Source organism: Chamaea fasciata, unplaced genomic scaffold (genome assembly GCF_029207755.1).
Source record: "Chamaea fasciata isolate MVZ Bird 193981 ecotype frontalis unplaced genomic scaffold, bChaFas1.0.hap1 SCAF_5, whole genome shotgun sequence".
Lineage (NCBI taxonomy): Eukaryota > Metazoa > Chordata > Aves > Passeriformes > Sylviidae > Chamaea > Chamaea fasciata.
The window spans coordinates 71,548,375-71,573,793 of record NW_027094090.1 but is presented as its reverse complement, the minus strand read 5'-3'; the positions used below and the strand labels follow the sequence as shown (position 1 = coordinate 71,573,793).

The window sequence follows — 25,419 nt, the reverse complement described above, 5'->3', positions numbered from 1 at the left end:
GTTAAGATAATGCTTTATGTACTTGCTGTAAGAGAGGCTTTTTGGGGGGAGATGCAGAAGCCTTGGACACATTCTCTGCGTGGCACAGACACTTGCCTGGGTTCCCCTAAAGCAGCGTGGCTCAGTTCTCGGAGGAAACACCTGGGAGCACAAATGCATCACAGTTTGCTCTGCCAGCTGTGCGTGCCCTGGAAGCTAGGAAGGTAGATGGAGCTATGGTGCCAGCAGATTGAACACTTGCCTTCTTTCTTTAGTGTAATTACATTTGCTTTTCAAATTAAAGTATTTCCTCCCAATTCATGGTATGACAGGTCCAGAACTGTAATGGAGCGCAGAGTTGAGGGCTGCATGCTGGAAACCAGGTGTTTGGTTTGACCGGTAGTTGTCTGGTTTTCTTGTTTGGTTGCATATTGGGAATCAGAGGAAATTAGATATGTTTTGGAGTGCTAGGTATCTTTTGCTTTGTGGCACTAAGAAGCTCTTTGATTTCAGAGGATAGATTTTTCATAGGACTGTGGCCTTAGGCCAAAATCCCTTAAACAGCTGTCAGCCTCACAGCTACATATTCTTCCATCCAAAGTTTTTTTTTTTTTTTTCTGTAGTGACATTGTTAAGGTAGATACTGACACCTTGTTTTGGTATTTTTCTAGAAAATTAATTCTTTGACAGTTGCCTCAAGTGTAGCATTAGTCGGTTCTGGAGCACTCCGTCAAAACACTCTTAGCGCTATCAGCAGAATTTTGTGAATCATGGAATATACGAGGGCAAAAGCAGCAACTTGCCCTTTTCAGCAGTCCATTAGCACTCCGGAGTGATTAACTCCAGAGGTTCCAGGGAAAGGAGTCAGGAAGGAGTCAGGCCAGAGCCTAAGTCATCCTTGCACCCGCCGGCCATGGGGGCTCACCAGGAACCCATTGCCCTTGCGAGACTGGAGCTGGCCAGCTGGTGGAAGGCATCTTTCCCTTCCCTCCAGGCATTCCAAGGCTTTCTGTGACTTGCTGTGTGTGATTCCCTCCCACTGAGGCTGAGAGACAGGAGGCTGAGGAGCAGGTTCTAATCTCTTCACTCTCTCCGCTCTACCTGAAAAGGGGTCAGAGAGAAGGTGGGGCCAGGTTTTCCTCAAAGGTGCATATTGTAACATCCAGGGGCAATCAGCAGGGCATGAGAAAGTCAAATTAAGTTGAAGAATGGAAGAACTGCTCACAGCGAGTAGTTAAACACCAGAACGAGTGTACAGTGTTAGGCTGTGGCACACCTGTCCTGGGGTGGAAAACTCACCTCAGCCAACACCCTGAGTTAACCTACTTTGAACAGGCACTCGGGCTAGGTGATCTTGAGAGGTCCTTTTCAACCTGAATTATTCATGATTCAAAAATTTGTATGTTTAACTGCGTCAGTTTTTTAACCTGACTTCAATCCAAATCTCAGGTTTTAATCCAAACTGAGGTTTACCCATAATATTTGAATTGTACTAGTTTCTTAAAGAACTTTGGGCAGTCTAAGCTTGATGACTTATTTGCTAGCATTGCAGTCCAAGAGGGTTTTTCTGCATTCATGGAAAATAAAAATTTTCAGGGAGTGAGATTGTCAGAGTATAAATGGTGCAAGTTTGGGCTTTGGCTTCAGTCTGTGACCAAATGCAGTGATGTTTGTTCCTTTGGGAGTGCATGTCCTCAATGTTGATCTGTGGCAGTGATGTGCCAGCTTCTCTTTGGCCTTCATCATTGTGCATGGTGGCCCCAAATTTGTACCCAGGTAGCCTAGGGGACCTTAGTGCCTGCACTTTTCTTTTTGCAGTGGTGATAAAGTACTCTCTGAAAGGCCAGCGTGGCAAGGGAGAGCAGCACTGTGTCTCTCTAGGAAGTTTATTGTTGCAATAACACAGATAAAAAGGATTAGGCAATGTACCGGGTTTCTTAGGCTCTGTGAAACTAAGAATAACTCTTTATTTTTTCTAGTTACTTGTATCTCAGGTGCCAGTGTGTACTCTGAGGTTTTTTTCTTGTGGATCCTTGATGCTGTTCCTGTTGAAAAAAAAAAATTAGAACTACATTTAATAATTTAAAAATAGCAAACTGCTTTGACAGTTCTTTTTTTCTTTTTTTTTCTTTTTTTTTTTTTAAATACTTGTTTCCCTAGCAAGTAATTTTTAAAAGCACTGCTTAAGTAACCTAGAAATTTGCAGATATATTTGCTTGCTTGCAAGAAAGACAACGCTGTCATTGGTTTGTCCTCTTTCAGGGGAAGTTTTTTTGGTAGTTTTGCCGCTCCCAAGTTTCCCTTTCACTTTTCCTCTCAGGGACTTCATTCTTTTACGCCTGACACTTCTTGAAGTGAATATTGAGTTTTTGTTTTTCCTGTCATTAGGCTGGCCTACCTCAAGGAAAAGTTCAGACCCTTCCAGAGAGAGGATCAAAGAGGTCAATTATAAATGAAAGGTAGGGGAAGGAGGGATATTTTCCTGTCTTGCTTCATCATTTTCACTGATGGAGTCTGCAGAAGCAGAACAGTCTGGTGCTTGTAATATGTGGGGATGGCTCTGTGTTTTCTGAGCTCATTATGGAAAGGAGCCAGCAAGAGAGCTGGAGGAGTGTACAGCCTGCCCACATGTTTAGAATGGGCTGGGAAGCTGCTCCAGGTTCTGATTTCCCAATCACTGCCTGCAAAGAGGAGGGATGGGAGCGGGGAGGAGATTCCTCCTATTCATTTCTGGAGCTGGGGGCAAAAGAGAAAGGAATGAAGAATGGAAAATGAGAGAAATAGGAAGAATCTGCTTTCTTCCTGCTCCGTGGGGGACTGTTGCTAGATAGAGCATTTGGTGAAGAAAACTCCATGTTAGGGTTTTCAAGTGCTTGAATTTCAACAGCACCGTTGGCTTCTGAAGCTTGTAAGTCAGTCCAAGAGAAACAGTCTTCCTCTCCAAAGAGGTTTAGCTTGCATCATGTAGGCTCCTTTGCCTGTACAGTCATATGAAGTGATGTAATGAAATACAAGTGCAAGTGGTGTCTTTCAAATCACACTCTCAACCAACTTCAGGCCTGGACAGGAGAAACCAGGGACTTCTTATAATCCATATTTGTCACTGTGGAGGTGAAAGTAAAAAAACCAAAAAATTCAGCTCTGTCTTGGTTTCATTTGTAAATGCTTGATAAATTCCACACCCCCCCCCCCCAAACCAGAGAGGGAAGGAAAATGTTGACTTTGGAAAGTCTGAGCTCTCGGCACAGGAGAGGTACTGATGTGTGGTCAGCTGCTTCGGATTTTTTTTTTCTGGGGTTTTTGTGGGTCTTTCCCCCCACCCCCCCAGTACAAGGCAATTCATTGAGAAAACCTTAAAACACTCTGTAGAACATGACTGCAGTGGCAACTCGGCAGAACTCACCTACCTGCTGCAGCCTATCCTTTGGGTTAGCACAGGAAAGTGAAATGTTTTGTGTTTTCAGCATGGAGAGATTGTCCTACTTTTAAGAATTTCCACGTTTCTCCAGTGAATTTGTAATTATCATGAGTCAATACCTTTGCATTTTTTACACAGTCTTGTCATTGCCCCACATAAGGAAATAATTCTGGGTGACCTCTCATAAGCACTGAGCAGGTTTTTTACATTGTAGAATTTGCTGCAACTTACACTAAAATATGCAAGATTACTGGGGTGACCCAAGGTGACATCTGTGCCATCACCCTACCCCATGGCAGTAGCCAAAAGTCACTACTTAATTAATTTTTACTACTTTAGTCTGTTTGGAGTGGAAAGAAATCTGGAGCTTTAAATAGCATTGTAATGGAAGATGAGCCATTTATTCACCATTCCCATCCTCTGCTTCTTGCTAGAATTTGGCCCAAGTGGGAGGAGGGGAGGGACAGAAAGGACAGGTTTCTGCCTGGTCTCTCCACTGCCTTTCCTCACTCTTCAGGAGACCTCTTTCTTTTTTTTTTTTTTTTTTCAAAACTTGAAAGCTTTGTCCTCCTCTGAACTTTTGATACTTGCCAGCATCAATAGACCTGAACATAATGGTTCTACCACCCCAAGATGTCACAGGGGGAGCTGAGGGCTCAAGCAACTCGAGAGAATTTAGTGTCTTGAGTAAGCCAGCAAAACTGCCTGGGGTTTATTTTAGCTGTCTTGTTTTGGAGTAAGGAGAGTGAGTAGGGAAAAAAAAAAAAGGCAGCTTCATTTTTTGATAGAATTTAAATTTTTAGGCATAGGTAACTCTGCCAGAAGAGAAAATGTAGGCTAGGTCTGTATGTTTTTGAAGACGCCTAAGGTTTTTTTTTTTTTTAAATATGCTCACAGTAAGCATATGTTTTTAAGCTAAATGTGCAATGGTATCTACAATTAGTCTTTGAAACCCAGTACAAAGTAACAGCTGGTTTGAACTCAGCTTCAGGAGCTTTTTATGGTTAAAAAATAAAAAAATCTTATATGAGATATAAAAATGTTAATGTTTCAATAAAATGTATTTTTTCATGTTGACCAGGTCACTAGAGCTACTATAAGCAGTGGGGCTGTTGCAGGAAGGTTTTGCATTTCAGTATAAAGATCCTCTTTGTAATTAGTTATTTTGATATTTTGCAGCTTTTCTTCTTGGAACTCAGAATATGTAAATATTCAGCCTTAGAAACTTGTTTGCTGGAGGAAAAGGGAAAGAAAAAGAAAATTTACTCTGTGAATGAAGGGGCAAAAGTCACTTGTCTGAGGGCTTTAAAAACAAATTGGTTTTGTGACCTGTCTTGTTTTTACAGTCCCTACAAAACCAGGTGATTGCGACTGTACCAGTTGAACTTCAAATGGTCGTTCCTTCTTTCCCCTGATCTGAGCACAGACATCAACATCCTACGTTAAATTAGACATCTGATAAAGCAGAAGCCTAAAGTGCAAGTGTTTCATCACTGGAATGCTGTTTCTCACTTCTTCTTTCTTTCCTCCAAAATGACATAAAAGCATCAATAATTAAATATCAGTGCATGTCAGAAATAGCCATCTGGAAAGCCACTAATGAAAGCTCAGGTTTACAAATTGTTGAGTTAAAGAATGAGTTCCCAGGATAACAGATTGTTAGCAAAGCAATACTGGTCTTCAATGAAGAATATATTTAGAAATTATGAAAGGTGTTTAACCTTATTTTTTTTCTTCATTAATGCAGTATGTGGTTACCCAAACTTATGATTGAAGGGTTGCTTTGTTCTTTCTGTTGGAGACTAATGTTTCGACTGAATCAGGTAAATGGAACTTGTCTTACATAACTAAAAAAGAAAAAAAATCTGAACCTAAAATGATTTTTGATTATACTTTAACGAGGCACAGTTCCTGAGCTTGTTCACACTGGATGATTTCACTTGCTGCATCGTTTAAATATTCATGAAACTTGAAACAGAAATGAAGGCAGGTCTCACTTTTCTGACTGTATACCTCATAAAACTCGACTGAAAAACATTGTCAAAGGATTTACTGAGCTTTCAGAAATAAGGAGAAGGCTAAAATTATGGTAGCCTGCATGAACTTACACTAGCCTACATCCCATTATCCCCTTCATGTTCACCTCATGTCCTAAACCTTTAAAGTAAAGCACATCTCCTACACAATTCTGTGTGTTTCTTTTTCCTATAGTTTCCTGGATCCACTAATTGCACGGAACAAACTTGTGATGGAAGTAAATCTGTGCTCTCCACTGAGGGCAGCAGCATTTTCTCGGATCACATTTTTGAGGATGCCAGAATATGTTTAGAGAATGAGTTAGGAGATTGCAGAAGGAAAAAATTTCAGGGTGAAGATAGGTGAATGATGCTCTGGAGTGATGACTTTTTGTGCAGTACTGGGCAATTTGTTTAAAATCCAGATACTTATGAGTTCCAGCTTTTATAACGGCTTGACTCCTTATGTTATTTACTGAATTCTTCCAGAGATCAATGGGTACTCTTTTGAATATGGAAAGAATTATATAATAAGAAAAATTCTCAGAAATAGGCCTTGAACTTCTCATACTGTACCTTTCAAATTAGTAGACAGATTTGACCTGACACTCTTTGTCTTAGCTCTCTCTTCCTCAAGGAAGTTTTATTCAAATAAATATTTCTGAAGCTTTCAGATACTCTGGTGAAGAATATTAAAAGCTCCCAGAAAATGAACAGACAGAAGAATTTCCATAGCTCGGAGTTAAATTTTAGTGCTACATATACTGGAGAAAATGCAGCTGCTCATTCAAAAGCAGTTGTAGGCAGCACCTATTCTGTTTGCCAAATCAGAGTATTTCACCCTGCAGTGAAATACCTTATGGCCACTTCATTAAGCTCCATGCTGTTTGATAGAAGAAAGAGTGAAGTAAAATTGGACTCCTGTGTTTAAAAGTGGAGGTCTTTATTTATTTGCAGCCTCTTTTTCTTCTTCGTTCATTATTCAGGTGAATCAGTAATTCAGAGAGATCAGTTTCTGGCTGCCTCCGGCCATAGGAGGTCCATGTGTCTCAGCCCAAGGTTTGAAATGTGCCAGTGCACTGTTGGGTGAATGCTTTGGCACATTTCTCCCAGCTCTCACTGCTCTTGACTCGTCTTACAAGTGCTTTCCCTGGCTCATATCTGTAATCCGTGGTCATGGTGCCCAATCTGTTCCCACTGTTAGGGAGTTTGCTCACTGGTGGAATGTTTTGTTGAAGATCCCAGTCTGTATGTCCCTACTCCAACCTGTTGTGGCACAGTGACTCCCTGTCTCCTTTGCTCCATTGGTTTCCACTGTGAAGTGACTGATCCCAGCTCCTTGCCTCCTGGACAGGGGGGAACAGCTTCTCGAGTAGGTTTAGATCCGAAACTAGGAAAAAATTCTGTCCTGTGAGGTTGCTGTCACAGGCTGCTGAGAGAAGCTATGGATGCCCCATCCCTGGAGGTGTCCAAGGCCAGGTTGGATGGGGCTCTGAGCAACCTGGGACAGTGGAAGGTATCCCTGCCCATGGCAGGGGGTTGGAACAAGATGGTCTTTAAGGTTCTTTCCAACCCAGGCCATTCTCTGGTCCTGTGATTTTGGTTTTGCCAAGTCCCACTAGGAATTACTAACTTCCCAATCATTGTTATTGCAGTTTTCTTTCCAGGATTGTCCCACATCCCCTCCAGCTCCTCACAGCCCTGTCCCTTTGCAGTCCCTTGCAGTGGCTGTAGCGTGACTCTGGAGCTGAGCCACTCCAGCTTTTTTCCTGGCAGTGACTCTCAGCTTTCACAGCAGAGGACAATGGGACTTTTTACCCCTCTGTCTCCTTATTTTACCTAGGAGATAAGTCTGTTTAGTCTCCTTCTCCAAAGTATGTAAAAATCTGTGTAAGAACCCGTTCAGCAGTCTGCAAGCACAAAGCACCACTGTTAATGAATGAAATGAGATAAAAGTGGAGTTGGTGATGGTACATTGAGACAAACGCTCAGGCAGTTTTCTGCCAAGGTGCAGGGAGCCTTCCCAGCCATTTTAGTGCTGGGCATCACTGCAGAAACCTGGGAGTTCTTTTCTTTGAAGTTTCAGCCCCTGAAAACCAACAGCAGAGGCTCTAAGGCAGTCAATCCAGGCTCAGTTTGGTGTCTCGCAAGATTTGTTTTCCTCACTGGAAGATGCAGCGCCGTGTGCTCCGAGCCCTGCAGAACCTGAGTGCAGTGCCATCTGCCTCTGCTGCCATCTGCTCCCCTGAGCTGGCTGCAGCCAGAGACAGCACATGGCCTTTCTGATGGCAACAGGAAGGTTATCTGTCCTAAACCAGGGGAGCATTCTGGAGGAGCAGGGGGAAGGTGGAGGTTTGCTGGTTTAGCATGCTTGTATTCCTGTTTGGCACTCGCAGCGTTGGAGTGTGACCTTCCTGCAGTCTGGCTGCCTTGCAGCCATGTGGAAAAGGCCTTGTAGCAGAGACAGGAGGTGCTGCACAGGCGAGGTGATTCTTGTTTTTCCTTATGGGCATATATATATCTTTTATTTTGAATTTAACAGCTCTTCTTTTTCCAGTGTATTAGAGGGGTTCTTTTACACCCAGCTGTGTAACCTTGCTTGATGGCATAGCAGTGATTCTTCAAAAGAATGGGGGGTTTTGCTTCCCTTTTTGGGTGGGTTTGTTTTGGTTTTTTTTGAACTTCAGACCTGTATGAAGTCATGCCCACATTTTCTTTGTGTCTTTATTTTTATCTTAATGAACTTGAGAGATAATACATAAATAGGCAAGAGTGTGTATCCACAATTTCTTAGGGTTATCATTACCTCATCATGTGTGTGTCTACATATAAAGTATATTCTCCATCTACACATTGAAAAACCCTTGAAGAATCTCTTCATAAACAGTGCTGGGCAGTTTTTGTTGCAAGAGTTAAACATTTGAAGAGCACAGTCCCATGCATGGTTCTCATGGGCCTATTTTTAGTTTCTCGTATGGGAAGAATGGCAAAAAATAGACCAGGCCCGTGACTTTGGATTTAGTGCACAGAATGTTTATAGGTTAGCTGACAGGGGTGTGTGTGCGTGTCTGTGCCACAGGACTTCAGTGCTACACTTCCTGTACGCTCATTAACAGGACTCCCAGCAGAGCTGCTGTAGTTTCAGCACTCATAACACTAATTTTAACATGCTGTAAAGTGCGCTGTAGCTCTGAAGTGCTATTTTCAGCCTTGATTAGGGATTGCTGACCTGAAAGATCTGCGTTTCTCCACTGCGAGGCTTTCTTGAATTCATAAGTCTCTGGGTTTGCTCCAGAGTGCTTTGGTCCTCCATCTCTCCCTTCCTTCAGGTGCTGTGGATTGGTGGGATGCACAGAGGTTTGCTGCACTTATGCAGAGGATGCATTTATAGCCTGCAAGTGCTAGTGCTGCATCTGTTAGATGTGCATTATTTTGGACAAATTAAAATATATAAAAGCATCAGCATGTTCCTTCTTTGGTTATTGCTTTCACTTTCTTCTTCTGCCTTTGATGGTTTTTTAGGTGTTGTTTGGTACAATGGGCTCAGTCCGGGAGGCAGGTGTTTCAGAAGTGAAAAATGCAGTTCTCCTCTGGCTGTGTGACTCCAAGAGAAGGAGCTCTTAAAGCAGACTGTATTTTGATGCATATTTTCTAATCATGACTTGACAGGAATCAGGTAAGAGAAAGGAACACAGACATTTGATGTATTTTCTCTTAAAAAAAAAAAAAAACACCAAAACTAAGACTAAAACATTTAAACTTCTAAAATTTTAGCTAAATAACTCTTGTAGCTATTAAACTTTCCATGGAAATACCTGCCTCATATTTTCCAAGTCACTTTCCATTGCAGCTGTTTCCTAACTAAATAAAATGTCCTGCCTTGTGAATGACCTGCTAGCATTTAAAAAAGAAAAAGGTGAGCATCTGACTGGGCAAGGCTTGTCTCATTTGAAACCTTTAAAAGGAGGGGGTAATGTTGAAGTAAAAAGCTTCCTATCCCCTGAGACAGACAGAAAGGAAAACAAAAGCCCCAAGTTCCCCAAAGTGGAGCAAGAATTGAAAATGTTTCAAGAGTGTCCCCTTCCTGTTCTGTTTGACACTTAAAGAATACCTGCACTTTTAAAAAAACCCGTGCAATACTGACTTGACTGGAAATGAACTATTAAAAGCTCTGGCCTTTGTTGTTCATCACTTATTGAGCAATTACCTGTCAGCTTTGCATGAATTTGTTGGCATGGCTCTGAATGTGGTGTGCAAGACTGAATTGTTCAACACTCAGTTCCCTGGCCATTAAAAGAGCAAATTATTCCAGTAGCAAAAAGGGCAAATTTTTACCTTGCCCTCATGTTTCCACTCATTCCTGTTATTCTCTGTTTATGTGAAAAGAGGAATGAGGAGGAAGGGCAAATATTTCCCTGCCTCCAGGATTGCAGACAGTTGGAGGAGATGCTCTGGTCACTTCATTCACCGCTCCAGATCTGGTCCTTTGCTTTTTTAGATTTGACTCTAGTGGGAGTATATCTCTTCTTTATTATAAACGCATAGATTTGAAAAGCCATTTTCCTACAACTGGTGCATACTGATTAAAAAAAACAAACCAAAACCACTGCGGAGAGCCAGTTTAGAGTGATAAAATGTGAGGGTGGGGTAGCAGATTTTCTTTTAAAAACTGACTTCATCAGGCAGCCAGCTCCATTTCAGCTTGGATGAAGGCTGCATTGCATGAAGGCTGTATTGCATGTGTGGCATATCTTTCGATTTGCATTTTATAGATGCACGAAACACCCCAAACAGGTTACAAGAACTGATGGCTGGCCTGTTAGAACTGGGGAGTTATTGCAAATAATGAGCAGTGGAACACGGGTAGAAGGAATAAAGTCTTTCAGCAGTCTCCATCTAAGTATGTGTATTTAATTTCCCCTGTTCTCCTGAGTGCAAAAACAGCAGGAAGCTCTCAGGGCACCTCGGAGCAGAGGAGCAAGTTGGAAAGCCAAGCTTTCAGCGAGGAGATGGAATCACAGAGCCCAAGTCTGATGTTTCCCCTTGCCCCCCCTCCCCTCTCCTCCCCAGCCTACATTTCTTGGCTCCCCTCAGCTCCGGGGCTGTCGGGGTTGTGACGTAAATGACTCCCAGCGAGTGACCCCCGTGGCAAACCTGTAAAACATTATACAGCATGAATAAGAAGCCTCTTATTAGGCCTGCAGCTGGAGAGATGCAGACATATGGCAGCAAGGATGTTTTGGAAGAAAGGCACGGCTTGACAAAGAACCCAGTCTCCCGATAAAGGTTTATACTGGCGCTTTCCTGTGTTTATAATACCATATGCCAGGGCCATGGCCTCTTTTTTCATCATATTGTTGTTTAATTTTATTTTTCTAAACCTAATCAGCCCTTGGGTTGAGGAGTCTGAAAAGCAGAAACTTGATATCGATAGAAGTTTTTTTCCCTGGAGTTCTTTGACAAGAGTTACACTGTTGTAACTGCCTGAGCTCAAATCTGCTTCATGTATAAAGTGAAGTAAGTTTGTCGGTACCAACTACTCCTGTTATGAAAAGAAAGTTTTATTTTTAAAAATATTCTCAAAATGGATTCAGTATTGCCCCCTTTTTTCGGTTGGTTGGTTTTGTTGGTTTTTTTTTCCCCTCATCTAGATATTCAATCTTGTTTGCTTGCTTGCTTTTTCGCTGTGTTAGTTTAGTATTAGAGGATAGTAAAAGCATGGTTGTTTTCAAGGAGGGTTGCTATTTGAGTGTGTTTTTAAAACCTCTTTCCTTTGCAGCCTTGCAATCTCAATAATAAGCTTTTCTTAGGTCTAGGCATCTGGTCTCTGGTTTAGGAGCTACACAGTCATGCTGTTCCTCTGTAAGTGATGTGATAACTGGTACTTTTAATAATCATCCTTGACCTTTTTGTCATCTTTCAGGCTGATTGATTGGTTAAAACCATATTTACAGTGGTAGGCAGAGAGGTTTTTGTTCAAGTGTAGCTGCTGGGTTTTGTTATTTACAGGACAGTAGCCCTTAGGATTTCCCCTTGGGTATCTGGCCCCGTTGTTCTAGAAGCAGCGTAGAATCAGGACAGAACTAAACTTTCTTCTGCCCCAGAGAGTTTTCAGTCAAACTGAGTTTTGGCTGGAGGAAAGTTCTACCTTGAACTGATTCGATACCACCTGGCCCCCATGTGTTATGCCAAGTATAAGAATTTCCCTCACATTGGAAAACCAATGTTTTAAAATGCAGTGAGTTGTTTTTCTGGCTTTTTTGCAGCTGCATTCAGTGACAAAGCCACTTCTGGCTGCTGAAAGTGGAGGTGTTGGAGCTGTACAGACTGTGTTCTCTTAGGGCAAAAAACATTCTCCAACAGTAGACAGTCACCCACTTTTTAGCAGTCAGAAGTTTGTTGGGCAATGCACTTTGGGGTAAAAACTGAAAAGAATTGGTTATAACATAGGAGAGATGATGCTTGTGAAATTTAAAAACAACAAGAGCTAAAATGAAGTCTGGGCTCTTATTTTTCACTTTTTTCTTGACTACTCAAGATACAAATTAACCTTGTGTCATACCTCTTCCATATCTTGGGTTTTTTTCTTCTCATTTTGACCAGAACCTGACAAAAATCATGAATTAACTCTACCCTGGTATAGCTAATCCCATGGGCCTTTTCTCTAAGTGAAGTTACTGCTTCCTGTTGTTCCACAGGGATTTGGGAACAATTAGAGGAGATTGGAAAAGAAGATTGGAGCAGTTAAATTGGCCAGTTCATCACTCTCTCTTGCTTGTTTGCTAGATTTAGGGATGGATTTTGCATCCCTTTGTAGAAGTGTGGCCTTTTAAACAAAACAAAAAAAAAACCAACAAAACAACCACATAAAAGTAACAGTGAACACTTGTCTGCTCACTGAGCAGTTTAGGTGTATCAGCTAGACAAAAGGGTGAGTTGTGTGTCCTGGCCTGCAAAAGTGAAATTCCTCCCTGTAGTGGCTTCACATTCGCCAATTCCTGATTCTCAAAATTAGTGTGGTGATTTGAGTACGTTTGTTTCCCTGGTATGGAATCCTGGACGTATGACTCCTGCGCACACAGGAAAACAAAAACAGTCATCTCTGCTTGCCACATTCCCAGCATATTTCTGGTTTGGGTTTGCTGTTTGGTTACCTGGTGGTTGTATGAACTTGGAGGATATTCTTTCTTCTCCCACTGCCTCCCATTCAGCAACAGGATTACAGTAAATTGTTGGCCTGGATGTAGCTTGCTGAGCTCCCTGGGCTGTAGATCAGACTCTGACCTCATTCTGTCTCTGTTCTCTGATGTCTACATCCTGTTAGATCCCCCAGGTCCTTACAGCTTGGAACTTTGGAAGTGTTCTTTTGCTGCTCTGCCCCCAGGGACAGGCTTTGCTGGGCAGGAGCAGTGGAGCTGGACTTGCCCCAGGTCACCAGGATGTCTGCACTGCTCTGGGGTCATCCACACCTGAAAGCAGGGAGAGGAAGGACACCAGGCTTCAGGGTTGTGAGTTTTCCTAGTGATACCTTGGGAAGGCTGACCTGAAACAGAGACTGGACAGAGCTAAAGAATAAACTAGGTATTTATTGAAAGGCCTTTAGAATACACCTTGGGCAGGACAGGGCCTGACCAGGGCTACACCCAAGGTGGACTAAAAATGGTCACAAAATGGATGACCGGTCACAAGGTCTCACACTTTTATAAGTTTTGGTCCACTTGCATATTGGGGTTTAATTGTCCAGTTACAGCTTCAGGTTGTGAGGTCCCATCCTTCTTGTTTTCTCTCTTCAGACCACCCTTGTTTGTGCTTTTAGGCCTGAAAATTGTCCTTGGTCTTCAGCAGGAAAGAAGTTTTGTCTACCTACTCTGTGAAGAGAGCTGACTTGTACTTAATAGGAGGCTCAAACTACAGTCCTAGGCAGCACAGATCATGAAAGCTAAAACTTAAGGCATCATTCCCCCCTTTAGAGGGATCGCTGGAGCATAGCACTTGCAGGACAAGCTGCAGTTGGGTATCAACTGCTGTCAGCTCCTGCTCCTCAGCCTCTCCTGACTCCTTCTCCCTGCCCTTCTCCCAGGTGTGCAGCTCCTGCATCCTGACCTTAGAAGGACTTAGAAAGATGTTCTGAAAATTTGGCCACTCACTGTAAGTCAAGAGCTACCCAACAACCAGATTCACAGCCCAGTGACCAGATTTGCAGGAAGGACTCTGAAAGCATTTCAGAAAATGCAGCCTGAATATCTTGAGGAGCTCTGTGAGTGAAGTTTGACAACAGCAGAAAAGCTTATTTCAGTCAGTAGACCCTTTACAACTTGAAACAATTGGGGGAAGGGTTTTCCCTGGGTTTAGGGCTTTTTTCCTTTCAGATTTTAATTTCAACACTCTGTTGTAAAACAAAACTGAAATGCTGTTGTCCCAGACACTGAAATATTGAAAAAGGATGTTCTGATGTCTCATAAATATCCTTTTTCTCCCTTCAAGTGCTTGTATCAAAACCAAAATCTTTAGTTGATTCAATTGGTGAGGCATTTGAGTTTTGAAGAAACCCAGGTTTAATTCTTCCAGTCAAGTCAATTGGTTGTGTTACTTGCTTATATGCAGGTGCTCTTTGCATTCTGGGGGCAAGGAATTCATCTGTACCTCTATAAGATACTTCATATTAATCACAAATCATTTTTTAAAATAAATAAGGAGAAGGCTATTTCATTGAAAAAAAACAAAAAACTCAAAAAGTCTCATGTATTAGGATGCGAGGACATTAAATATGTAGTAACCAAAGTGCATTTTTAACTCATGTTCTTCAAGCAAAGACTTGGCCTATAATTGTGCTGTAAGACAGTAGGAATTTTTGTGCTATTCTGTTCTGTTGCAATAACAGATATTTAGGTAGTGGATCAGCTACTGGGTAAATTTTCACATGCTTTTTGACCTTCCTGATGCTGGCATTGCCTAGTCTTCTCAAGTAGAACTGAGATAATTTGGCCCTTGAGATAAAGAAGGAGAGATAAAATTATTTTTAGCATTAGCTTGCTTTATTTCTGGCATTTTGTTCTGTCCTGCCCATCCTCCTGAGTGGAAGGATGAAGCTTGTTTGTTATGTTTTACGGTATCTGCTCTTCTGGCTTATGATACCAGGCAGAGCTGAGGTTTATCCTTCAGCAGGTTTCCCACCAATGCTGGTGCAGCAGCAGATCACAGCTCAGCCATGAGTACTTAGTTTGCAGTCCTTGTATTTATTTTTTTCTCCTATTTGCAGTCCTTGTAGTTAAAAGCCTTCTTTCTCTCTTAGAGGAAATGTAGTTTCTCCCTTCCCCTCTTTCCCCCTCTTTTTTCACTCTTTTTTTAAAATAATTTTGAAGGTATGGTTTTTAGTTGCTTTTTTTTTCTATGATTCAGATTCCAGGAAGTGAAATTTCTAAGTAAACTTGAAATGCTGTAATTTTTACAGCAAGCAGAAAATAACCAGCTGTGTCTTCTGTAAGTTACAGTACAAGTGTTTATTTAATGCTGTTGTCTTTAGAGATTCAAAACGTTTTGAGCTTATCAGTAGTTATCAGTGTGGGCACTGTGTATTTCCATACACTTTTTTCTCCGTCCTCTGTATTTAATATTGTGGAAAATATTGGAAGCATTATGCAAATGGAGGCAGGATGCCACTTTTTAGTCGTAGGGTCAAGAAAATGTGGCATTACAAGCGAATGGGGAACCCTTTTCCCCCTCTTTGATCATGTCTTCCTCGATGGCACATTCCAGACTGCCACTGAGAAGTCTCCACTGGGAATACTCACCTTTGGCTGGCTCCTTGGTGAGAACTGATCACATAAGCAGCTCCTTGGTCCACCTTGAAATTCCTGATTTTCTCTTAAAGCACTGCAGGTGTTTTACTGGACTGGACTGTCTTTCCCTGAAAACAAATGAAAATGCTGGTTCCAGGACCACACTGTATGTGCCTTTGGGGAAACAGGCTGGATGTGTGGGAGGAGTAAGGTTAGGAAAACTATTCAGGTTATATACGTTTTTATTTATGTTCTATATTTAGATATGAGAAAGGAAGTGGGGGGTTTTTTTGTCTTCTATAGTTCTCCCAAGCTCGTAAAGCATCTGTTTCTCAACCCCTGTCACCCTTGCCTGAACCAAAATTGTTGATGGCCCTGGTTCTCCTTCAAGGAGTCTTTGTCCTAATAAAGGGACCCGTTGAGAGGGCCCAAGGCACACAGGCACTCAATATTCAGAATGCAACTGCTTATCTGCTGGCAGCATTCTTGTGGAATACGGGTCTTTAGACTGATAAAGTAGGTAAACTGCGATTATCTATGATTTCTCTTCCTGAAAAAAATAACTGCATGGAAGAAATTGAAAGTGGAAGAGAAGAAAATGGAGCTCTTGTCGTCAACACTTTCACGTCAGAGATGCTTCACACACCTCAGTAAATCAGAGGGGTTTGTGAGAATGCTCTCTCTCCTGGCATTTTGGCTCTTTATCCCTTCCTGTCATTGTTCATCTCTGCATCCATGGGCAGAGCTGGAGTGGACTCGATGTCTTGAAATATTGGGGAAGGTTCAGCCCAGCTTTGGGGCACAACTGTCAAGTTTTTCACTTTGCTTGTTATCTTCTCTAGCTGAAGTCCTTCTAACTGAGGAAGGAGGATTGCAAGATGCCTGAATTGAGTCCAGATACAGGGCATAAACGTGATTTTTCTATCCTTTGAGTTTTTCTATCTTTCCTGTTTCACTGTCTTAAAAGGTGCTTTCTTAAAAAGGAAGGCTGTTGGTACATGAAGCCTGTCCTGATATTTAGAGGGCCAAACAGTTCATTTTCAGAAAGAGTGATAAGATCTCCTGGCAGACAAAAATAAGAATATTTCTGTTCCCTGGTGTATATCCTTGACTCCCCTCCAGAAAAGAACTTGGGCATAAATAGTTGATCAAAACAAAGCCTATGGTCTGATCCCATGAACTGAAGATATTTAGTTTCTCTTCCCACTTTTGCAGTACTGTGCTGGGTAAATGTCTCAATTCTCCATCTATGAAATGGAGATTATTTTTTTTTTTTTTTCTGAGGGAGGTTCTGTCTGAGTTAACAAGTTTGTATGGTGGTCTGGAAATGCTTTAAAAGTGGTTGCTGGTAAGATTTCTCTGATTTGCAGCTGACAGATAATAGCAGGGAGGGACTCAAAGCCATCTTACAAAGATTCAGACTAACTGTGTTTAACCACAGCTCCCAGAAGACCAGGCTGGTTCCCAGGCACAGGAGGAAAAACAAAGGACAACCTCCAGGCCATGCTGGATTGATGAAAATGATGTTCGCATTAGGGGCTCAGGATTGAATCTGTAATCAATACAGATCTGGAGAGCTCCTTTTTCAGAAAAGGAAAACCAGAAAACCAGATCTGCACAGCCACTTAGCTCTGAGAAGAGTTCCACCCCCCCACCTTTATTTTTTCTTGTTTGTTTTGATAGTTAGGAATATAAATACCTTTCAGTGTGGACCCTCCTGGTTAGAGTAAAGTGATATATTTCTAGTAAAATAACACTTCTGCCAAATCAAAAAAGCATTCTTGCACAAATAGAACATAAGAAGATGAAAGAGAAAGTATTTGGGACACAGGAGAAAGGAACTTAAATTACTTTTTCAGCAAGAAAATGAAGGGACTGAAGACATTGTAGTGAAATTATTAGAACGAAAGCTCTTATTTCTCAGGCAGTGCTGAACAGCTTGTCAATAAGAAGAGAAACAGTGCTTTTATTGATGAAGGTTGCATTAAAAGTATATTTCAGCAGCATGCAAAGTTAGAACATTCAAGGAATAAAATTGGGGGGGAGGAAGAAGAACCAGTGGTGGAGAGGCAAGGAGTTGCACATATTTTAAAAAAAAAGCAAATTTCAAAGTTTTCTGTTTTGAATAGATGGACCTTTTTGACACACAACTTATTCCCCTTTTTTTTTTTCTTTTTTTCACCACAGAAATGGTACTTAATTTTGTTGAAGCCCGTTTCTGAAAGGCAAATTAGTCCAAATGCATTTTCAATATGGGATATTCTTCCAGCAAAGAACATTTCAGCAGTTTTCACATGATTCAGTTTTAAGTGAACCAAAACTAGGGTCTTGAAACAGAGGCTGAGCTTGCATGTCTCTCCTTTGAGGTCAGCCCTTCCAGAAAGAGCTCCTTTCCCTTCTGTGCTGCTCTGCCTTTCTCCTTCTCACTCTGAAATGCCTTCTGGTACATCCATTTACACCATGACCACCCTGAATATTGGATATTCTGAGCATCCTTTACACCATGGCAGAGACTGCACCTCTGGTGGGCTCTGCTTTTGCTGTTAGCACTGCTGTGACACCATGGAAATATGATGGAAATAGGACTTGGGTGACCACATGGAATGAAATACTGGCAGAGAGTGTTGCAGGAGAGTGTATTTTACGATATCCCTCTAAGAAAACATACATGGTTTTATTTTAAAATAAAATCGGAGAAGCAAAGCTTACTAAGAGTCAGACTGGTTTGAAAGGCAGTATTTCAAATAATGGAAAAAACCTGCAGCCATTGTGAGAAATCTGTCTTTACTCTGACATCTAGAAACCTCCACTGAAATCACTGCTGGTAAGGTGCCTGACAATCGCCCCTTGTACAGCACAAGCCCAGTATTCATCCTCCTGCCTCTTGCCTGTTTATACCCAGCAACTCTGCAATCCAGATGGGGAAGAGCACATGTGACAGCATGTGTGTGTGTGTGATTTGGAGCAGCAGATGGGTGTGAATGACAAACTGTTGCCTGTGTAGGCACCTACCTCGAGCTGACTCAGAGTCCTGCCTCTGTGTGTTGCTGTGCTGCTCCTGCTGTGGAAGAGGGCACTGTCAGGGCTCCTGCAGCTGAAGCTCCTCCTGGCTCGACAGGGATCCCATGCAGGCATCCAGATTTCAGTGCTGATGTCTATTTGTGATGTGCCTCCTGTATAAGAAAGCACAGACCGTGTTAAAAATCATACAGGGAGAAAAGCGAGGTAGGAGTCGCTTGATATTCCAACCCTGTAGCAAAGTGAGATCTCACTTTGGTGTCTTTTTAATTCCTCAAGTGTGGCTGTCACCTGGCATTTTGTGCCCTGCTTAAGCTGCCTTGCCCTGTTCTGATCTTGCTCTGAATGTGTTCTGCAGAAAGAGAAGGGTGATGGAAAGTGAAGTGCTCTGAGAGAGGAGAGGCTGGTGTTTCTGCAGCTTTCCGTGTTCCCGCTGCACAGGCGTGATGTGATCAGCTGGCACAGGGTGTCACACAGTGTCTGGCACCATGACCCCAAGGGAATTGGTGCCAATTTCAGCAGCAGGGAAATTTATGGTCCAAATGAGTTCTTGCATGAATTTCAACTGGATTGTCACTTAAAACTGTAGGATGGGAGAACCTAAAACATGTGTGTAGCTTATTTCCTTGAGCTGGGCCCTTTAGAGTCAGCAGGGTCACAAATGCTGCCGTGCATGCACGCAGACTTGCTAGGCTGGGAATGCACTTAGCACCAGGTTTGGTGTCTGACTCATGGCATGGATTTAAAACCCCACAAATTCTGCAATTTCTCTTTGTGTTAGTCCTGACAGCTCTGCTCTAAGGCCAGACTGGGGTATCTTAAGCAAAGCCCTGCTCTGCCAGTGCTCTGAGCTCAGCTCATTCCATAGAGCCAGCTGAGCACCAAAGTTTTGGTGCCTGTGGTCCCATAAATTTGAGGTGGGTAATCAAATCCTACTGCTCTCTGGCTGAAACACATATTCTGTGGCCAGGAATCTGCATGTAAATGTCAGTGGGAAATTGTCGTTGTGAATTTTCTCTGTGACAGTTGGCATTTCTACTTTATTTTAAATCATGCAGTTGCAAGGATGAGTAGAAAAGCTCCCTGGTTTGCTGCTGGAGAGACATCTGAGCCCCATGTGAGGAGAGTTGAAGGAGATGGGAGAACTGGGCTGCTTGGGGATGGAGTGGGTGAAATGTGTCGTGCTGGAAGAAGATCACTGAACTGATTTAATTAGTTCTGTTTCAGAGGATTCGTTTTTGCTCGGGTCACTGCTACGTTCATCTATTTGCTTTTTTCCCCCCTCTTAGCAATAGACAAATGCAGGGTGATAATTAATTTGGCAGGTTGATTGAGATTGGGCGGCAGAGAGGGGAGTTTTCCTGGATGGGTGTTGAAGCATTGCTGGTTGAGCTTAAAGTGAATAGTCTGAAATAGAAAGTAGTTAGTATAAAATCCCCCCAAGGGTGTGTTTAAACTGAATGTACTTTGAGTTTTGACATTGAGGTTTTTTAGTAAGCTACCAGACTCTACAGTGTAATTTTAGGACGTTTGCTAGCTGGGATCTAGCTGCTGAAATACCAGTGCTATTCTTCTGCTTTGTGAAGCCTCAAAACCAGGAAAACGGGGTGTTAATTAAAGAAATGGCTCATTTGTGTGGGTGCAGGATGAAACAAGCCTTAGCAGAGCAATGCTTTTTTTCCTTTCCAGGCCAACCCTGGAAGCTTGAGGCTTTACCTTGCCAGACTCAGTGCTGCTCTCAGGGTGGGAGAAGGCTGTGTGGATCAGTCTGCTTTGTGGGAGGCCAAATTCTCTTTATCTTAAAATTTTCATTACTTCATGGCAGATATCCCTCAGTGCTACCATTAAAGTTAATGTGTTTCAGTAAAACGAGCTGCTGAAACTGTATTACACTTCTGGCTTTCTGCCTCACTGTATCTTGGCCTCACCAGGGACCAGTTCCTGTGGTCACCATGTTTTGTGTTTCACACCAGATGGACACTAAGATGCCATATTACCATCAGCAAAGTTTGGGTTTTTTTTCTTTTCAGGAGATGCTTATGGCATCACAAGAGATCTGATTTGGTCAGACTCCCGGATTCTGCTGATTACAGAATTTCCAGTTTTGAAGGACAGTGGCACTGCCACCTTTGATATCTCTGACCAAGCACTTGGAATTAGGATATTTTCTCTCTCAGTCTCTACCCCCTTCCTCTTTGTAAGTGACCCTGCTCTGCTGAGAGGTTTGAGTTGACAGCTGTGACAAAATGCCATCCTGTGTGCACGAGGGAAGTACGGAGGTGACACAAACAAGTCCCGCGTGTCCCTGTCCCTGCTGCAGTGGCCCAGTTCCCCTGCACTGGAACCACTTCCAAAGGTTAAATATCTGGTGAGACCTCCATGCTTTCTCAGTCCTGAGGGTTTTTTTCTGCTGAGACTGCCAGTAAGGATGTCAATTTGATGATGGTTTGGGGTTTTTTTGGATTGTTGGTTTGTTTGGGGTGTTTTTCCCTGTGAGGTAGACACTTATTCACTGGGAGTCAAATTGGGAAATTCCTAATTTTATGCAAACTACCAGAGAATGGTCAGTTATTTCATTTATGCACCTCCTAAACTCTTTGGACTAATTTGCCTTCCGTATGTGCTGTCATGATCTGTGTTCCTATTGAGGGTGATCCACCTGAAATCAGAGCTTGACTGAAAAATCCCTGAAACGTTTACCTGCTTTTCCGGTGGGTTTTTAATTGCTGTGCAAAAAGACATTCCATCTATCTTCAAGACATTTCTGTGGAAGCAGAGACCCTTCTGTGCACTGGTAACAAGCCTAAAAGGGCACACGTCACCTTTGAGGTTTGTGTTAGCAACACAAAGTACAAATGAAACCTACCTGACACGGGGATATCTGAAAAGATGGAAAGAAAGAGGAAAAACTATGTACTAGAGAGAGAATAGTATTGGGAGCACACATTCCAGAGCAGATTGTTTTGTAGAAGTCTTTAGACTCCTTAACAAAAGAAAAAGATATTTTAGATACCTCAACATGATTTCAGACTTTGCAAACTCTGTCTACTGTAGTAGCTGTCTGGGTTATCAAGCTTGTGCCAGGCTTGGTATTGTGAGTGGGATTCTTAATGCACAGTGAATGATTCCCAGTGGAGATAAAAAAGAAAAGAAGTAAATAAGCTTTCTGACTTTTCTAGGAACTTAATTGCGCCAGAATGGACTTGACTGCGTAGCCGTGAAATCCAGGAACTTCATATGTGCACTGTGAATAGCAAGAAACATTTAAATAGTAATTTTTCTCCTTTTTATCAGTACACTTCTGTTCTTTTGTTAACTCCCTGTTATGTTTAGGACTCTTGATGTTGCTGTGTTGCTCTGGCATTCCCATACTGAGGAATCTTCTTCTCTAAGTGACTGTTTGTAAGTTCTATCTGTGGCCATGGTGGGAGGGTATCAAAATAGCTGTGCCACAGTTTTTAGCTCACCACTGTAGATATTTTTTCTCTAAGGCTTTGCTTTTCATGACTACGCTCAGAATGGGAAAATGGGTATGTGAAAAATCTGGTGAGCCCTTTTACTTGTGGATTACTAGTCCACCAGATCAATATGCCTACTATTAATCTACCAGATTCAGTTCAAGAAATATATTTATGATCAGTTTAATTGTTTTACTGATTTATTCTGAAATTAAATATCCAGATTAGGATTATTAATTTAGGAAGCCTTTGTTTAAAAATCTGCAATACATCTGCAAGTAACTCGTTGTGTGGCATCCATCATTAAGGATCACTGAAGAATAAGAATTGCTTCCAAAAAAACCAAAATAAAAAAGGGGCAAAACCCACCACCGCCTCCTCCCTTCCACCCCCCACTCCCTCCAAAATCAGGTCTTTTCTCTATTTTACTACAGCTCTGCCTCCCAAACCTGTTGTTTAAAATCCTCTTTGATGTGTGAAGGATTAATAGGGATCTGAGAAATTCAGTGGTAGGAGTGAAAATAATAGAAACACGCATGGATTTGTTTTACTACTGTCATCTGTTTAAGTAGTTGTGACAAAATTTTGTATGAAACCAGATACAGGGTGTGGAGGTGGATATTCCTGAGCCTTTTCTTCTTCCCACCTACGGGGGTTTTTTTTGGTTTTTTAAATTTCCCAGCAGCTTCCAATTCTCTGATGTTAAACCTGCTCATTTCCAGGGGTGCTGTGGAGCAAGGGGCACATCCCTGAGCCCACTGGTGGCAGCTTGCTGTGCCACACATCTTGCGTCCCTTGCCCACCCCGTAAGGAAGCCAGGATCTCTGAAGAAGTCAGATGCAGTTTATTGTCTGGAAATAAAAAGGTTGTGTGCTGCCATGAGAAAGTCCTCCAGAATGCAGACTCTTGCTGTGTCTCCCAGTGCCAGATGTGATCTCATTCCCCTGGAGCTGAGTCCCTAGTTGAGAGCTTGGGGCGGGTTCTTTGCCGTGCCTTCGGGACAGTCGCTGCTGGGGACTGCATGACTTTTGGGCTGTCTTGTGCTGTCCCATGTAGCTCCCCTCAGCCTTGCTTCACCAAGGCCCACTTTTCTGCCTTCCCTGCTGCCACAGTGGGTCATGATCCTGCTGGCTGTCTCAGCACAGGATCTGAGTGTTCTGAGCAGCCCCTGGCAGTGCTGTGGGTCCTTGCTTGACCTCCCAGCCAGGTTCTGAGAGGGACAGAGGGGGCAGCTCCCTCCAGGACTTCCAGCTTCCCCAGGACAGTAACTTGAGAGGACTTGACTCTGTCCCCACATGGGGGTCAGCCTGCAGAGAAGCCATTCACTGCAGCTCCTCTTCAGACCCATCTTTTTGCCTCCTTGGTCCTGCCTCCAGTCCAAAGCAGTGCCAACTTCCAAAGCATTTCTGCCTCTGCTGTGATTTAAAAAGCTTATCTCTGCTTCCAGCTGTTGTCCAGCAGCCCAGAAACCTTTGAAACAACGTCTTCGATTAAGAAGCGGCTGAATGGCTCTTAAATGCTCACCTCCAATTTATTACTTTGGTTGGTTTGATGTGGTGAATTGTTTTGTTTGGGGTTTTTGTTTCTTTTTTTTTTTTAATCTTTTTTTTTTTTTTTTTTAATCAGTCTTGGAACTGAGGCTGGCCTTGGTGATTTGCAGGGCTACAAGATGCTGGGAGTATTTGGGTGGAGAGTTTCCTCTCCACAGTGGCTGTGATGACATGAGCATGCAGCTCACACATCTGGCAGCTCTGACATCTTGTGCTTTGTGCTGACCCTGGGAGCTGGCCAGGGGTTGTGGAAAGGGGATTGTTTTTCCAAATACTGGAGCCCTTTGCTGTCTGTGTGTCATGGCCTGCACATGCCTGTGTGTGATCACTCTCACCACACAGCAAGGAAGGCATCTCTGGCACTTTGGATGCCCCAGGGCAAGGTGCAGTTCTGCCATTTGGTGGAGAAGGTGGTCAGAGCAGCCAGTTGCTCCCCTGTTATGTTATCAGGATCTGGCAGTGGTGAATCTCAGCAGCTCCAGCCTGCTTAGCTACTGCTGATGGTGTCCACACCAAAATTCCCTCCCTGAATCAATCGAGTCAGTAAATCATCTTGATTACCATGAAAATGCAGGGAACAGCCTATCAGATAGAAGGAATCCTACTCAAAATAGCATGTGCTAAAAACACCCGGTTAGTTTCTGTGTGACCTGACTCCTGCATGTTTGTAAAAATAAATGTTTCCTCTAATATGTAATCAAGGAAATAATTTGTGCTTTCTTTTTTTTTTTTCTTTTTTTTTTTTCTTTTTTTTTTTTTGGTTACCAAAAAAGGGACTTATCAGGAACATTTTGTGCCTACATGCTGGTAACAAACAGTTTCTTATTACCAGTGGAAATACGATCCTGACTGGAGCATGGCTAATACCCATTCAGTCAGAGAATATGGATCATACTGTGCTCCATTCAGCACAAGCTGTAAGGAGGCAGTGTCAAAGAACTCAACAGTGAGACACTGTTTCACATCCTCAACATGCTCATTCAACTAAATCTCTTCCAAAGAGGGAAGATCTTATGGTCATATTTAAATAGAAGCTCTGCTATTTTGGTGAAGGCTGAAACCAGGTGCCAGCCTGATTGGATACTCCTATCTTGCTCTTCTGGATGCTGGTTCCAAATACAGACAACTCTTAAAGCTGCTGGCCACCACCCAGCCAAAACTTCTCATAATTTCATTGGTAATTCATTTTTACCTCTACTAAATGCGCTAAATCCTTGCAGGAGTGGCAAAAAAGCATTTTTGCAGGTTCTCAGCTTTTTGGGAGGGCTCAGGCTGCCCTATTCATGTATCACAGCCAGTTCAGCAGGAAATGTTGGATGCAAGTGTTTGGCTCCCAATCACAGATGAAGCAGAGGAACAGTTTCTCTCACATTCCTGTTCTTTGCATTGTGTTCACCTTTCACTAGAGAGAACAGGAGTCTTTTATGTTCACAAGAACAGAAATTAGGTGTCCAGCCACAGTCTAAGTCTTCAAAATCCAGGGGAAGGAGCCAGGGAGCTGGGGCAAGGTTCTCACGTGCATTTGGACTAGGTGATCCTGTTGCGGTCTTCCTGAATCCCATTTATTGTCTTTGGTGACCGCTGGCTGATTTAGCTCACTTTTGTCATCACCATCTAATTGTTTTTAGAGCAGTAAATGTGTTGTGTATGTGTAAATATGTATTGAAATAAAATTCCAGAGTAATAGACTATAATCTGAACAGAATTAGAATAGACTTTGAATTGATTTAAAGGGTTTTATTAAGCACTAAATATAACTATTTCATTGGTCCTCTTTGATACTTACAAGGAATGGATCTGCTCCTTCCCTCTAATGAAACTGTGCTGAGTGTCATAGTTGCTTTAGTAAGTCCATATGGTTACAAAATGCTGTTGCATTCTGCTGCTGAGGACTCCCTCCCCTTTCAAAGAATATACATGGGGCTGCTTGTATTTTAAATACTGGGGTTTGTTCCTGACTTGTGCCCAGTTGGGGAGGTCCTAATAATAATTCTCTGACTAGTTTTGGGTATTGGGTTTTTTTTTTTGGTTTGCTTTGTTTGAGGTTTTTTTTATCTCTCTGGGGTTTTTTTCAGCTATTGCATAGTTAGCAGTATTGCTGTTTCAAGGGTGCCAAAATTAAAACCCTGGTCAAGAAAATATTATATAAGGGAAAAACAGGACTTGTAAACAGATTTAAATTTTCATACTTTACTTTCTGTC

General features: G+C 42.4%; 1 protein-coding gene and 1 long non-coding RNA gene across 6 annotated transcripts in view; one reads left to right on the top strand and one right to left on the bottom strand.

Moving 5' to 3' along the window:
• PDE3A (phosphodiesterase 3A) overlaps window positions 1–25,419 on the top strand; it is a 225,572-nt gene that overhangs the window by 113,171 nt on the left and 86,982 nt on the right. The window contains exon 1 of one of the 4 annotated variants that reach the window (XM_066184424.1): window positions 9,004–9,088. The exons of the other annotated variants lie outside the window; for them this stretch is intronic. The gene's annotated coding sequence lies outside the window, so the exon portion shown is untranslated. Of the gene's footprint in view, window positions 1–9,003; window positions 9,089–25,419 lie in introns of those variants that run through there. 4 annotated transcript variants of the gene reach the window in all.
• Window positions 14,970–18,580, bottom strand: LOC136290010 (uncharacterized). Of its 2 annotated transcripts, none has more exons than XR_010720921.1 (3): window positions 18,501–18,580; window positions 18,204–18,364; window positions 14,970–15,319 (listed from the first exon to the last, which is right to left on the bottom strand). It is a non-coding gene; the product is annotated as an uncharacterized lncRNA (long non-coding RNA). The 2 variants fall into 2 exon arrangements; XR_010720920.1 differs by having other exon boundaries at window positions 18,464–18,556.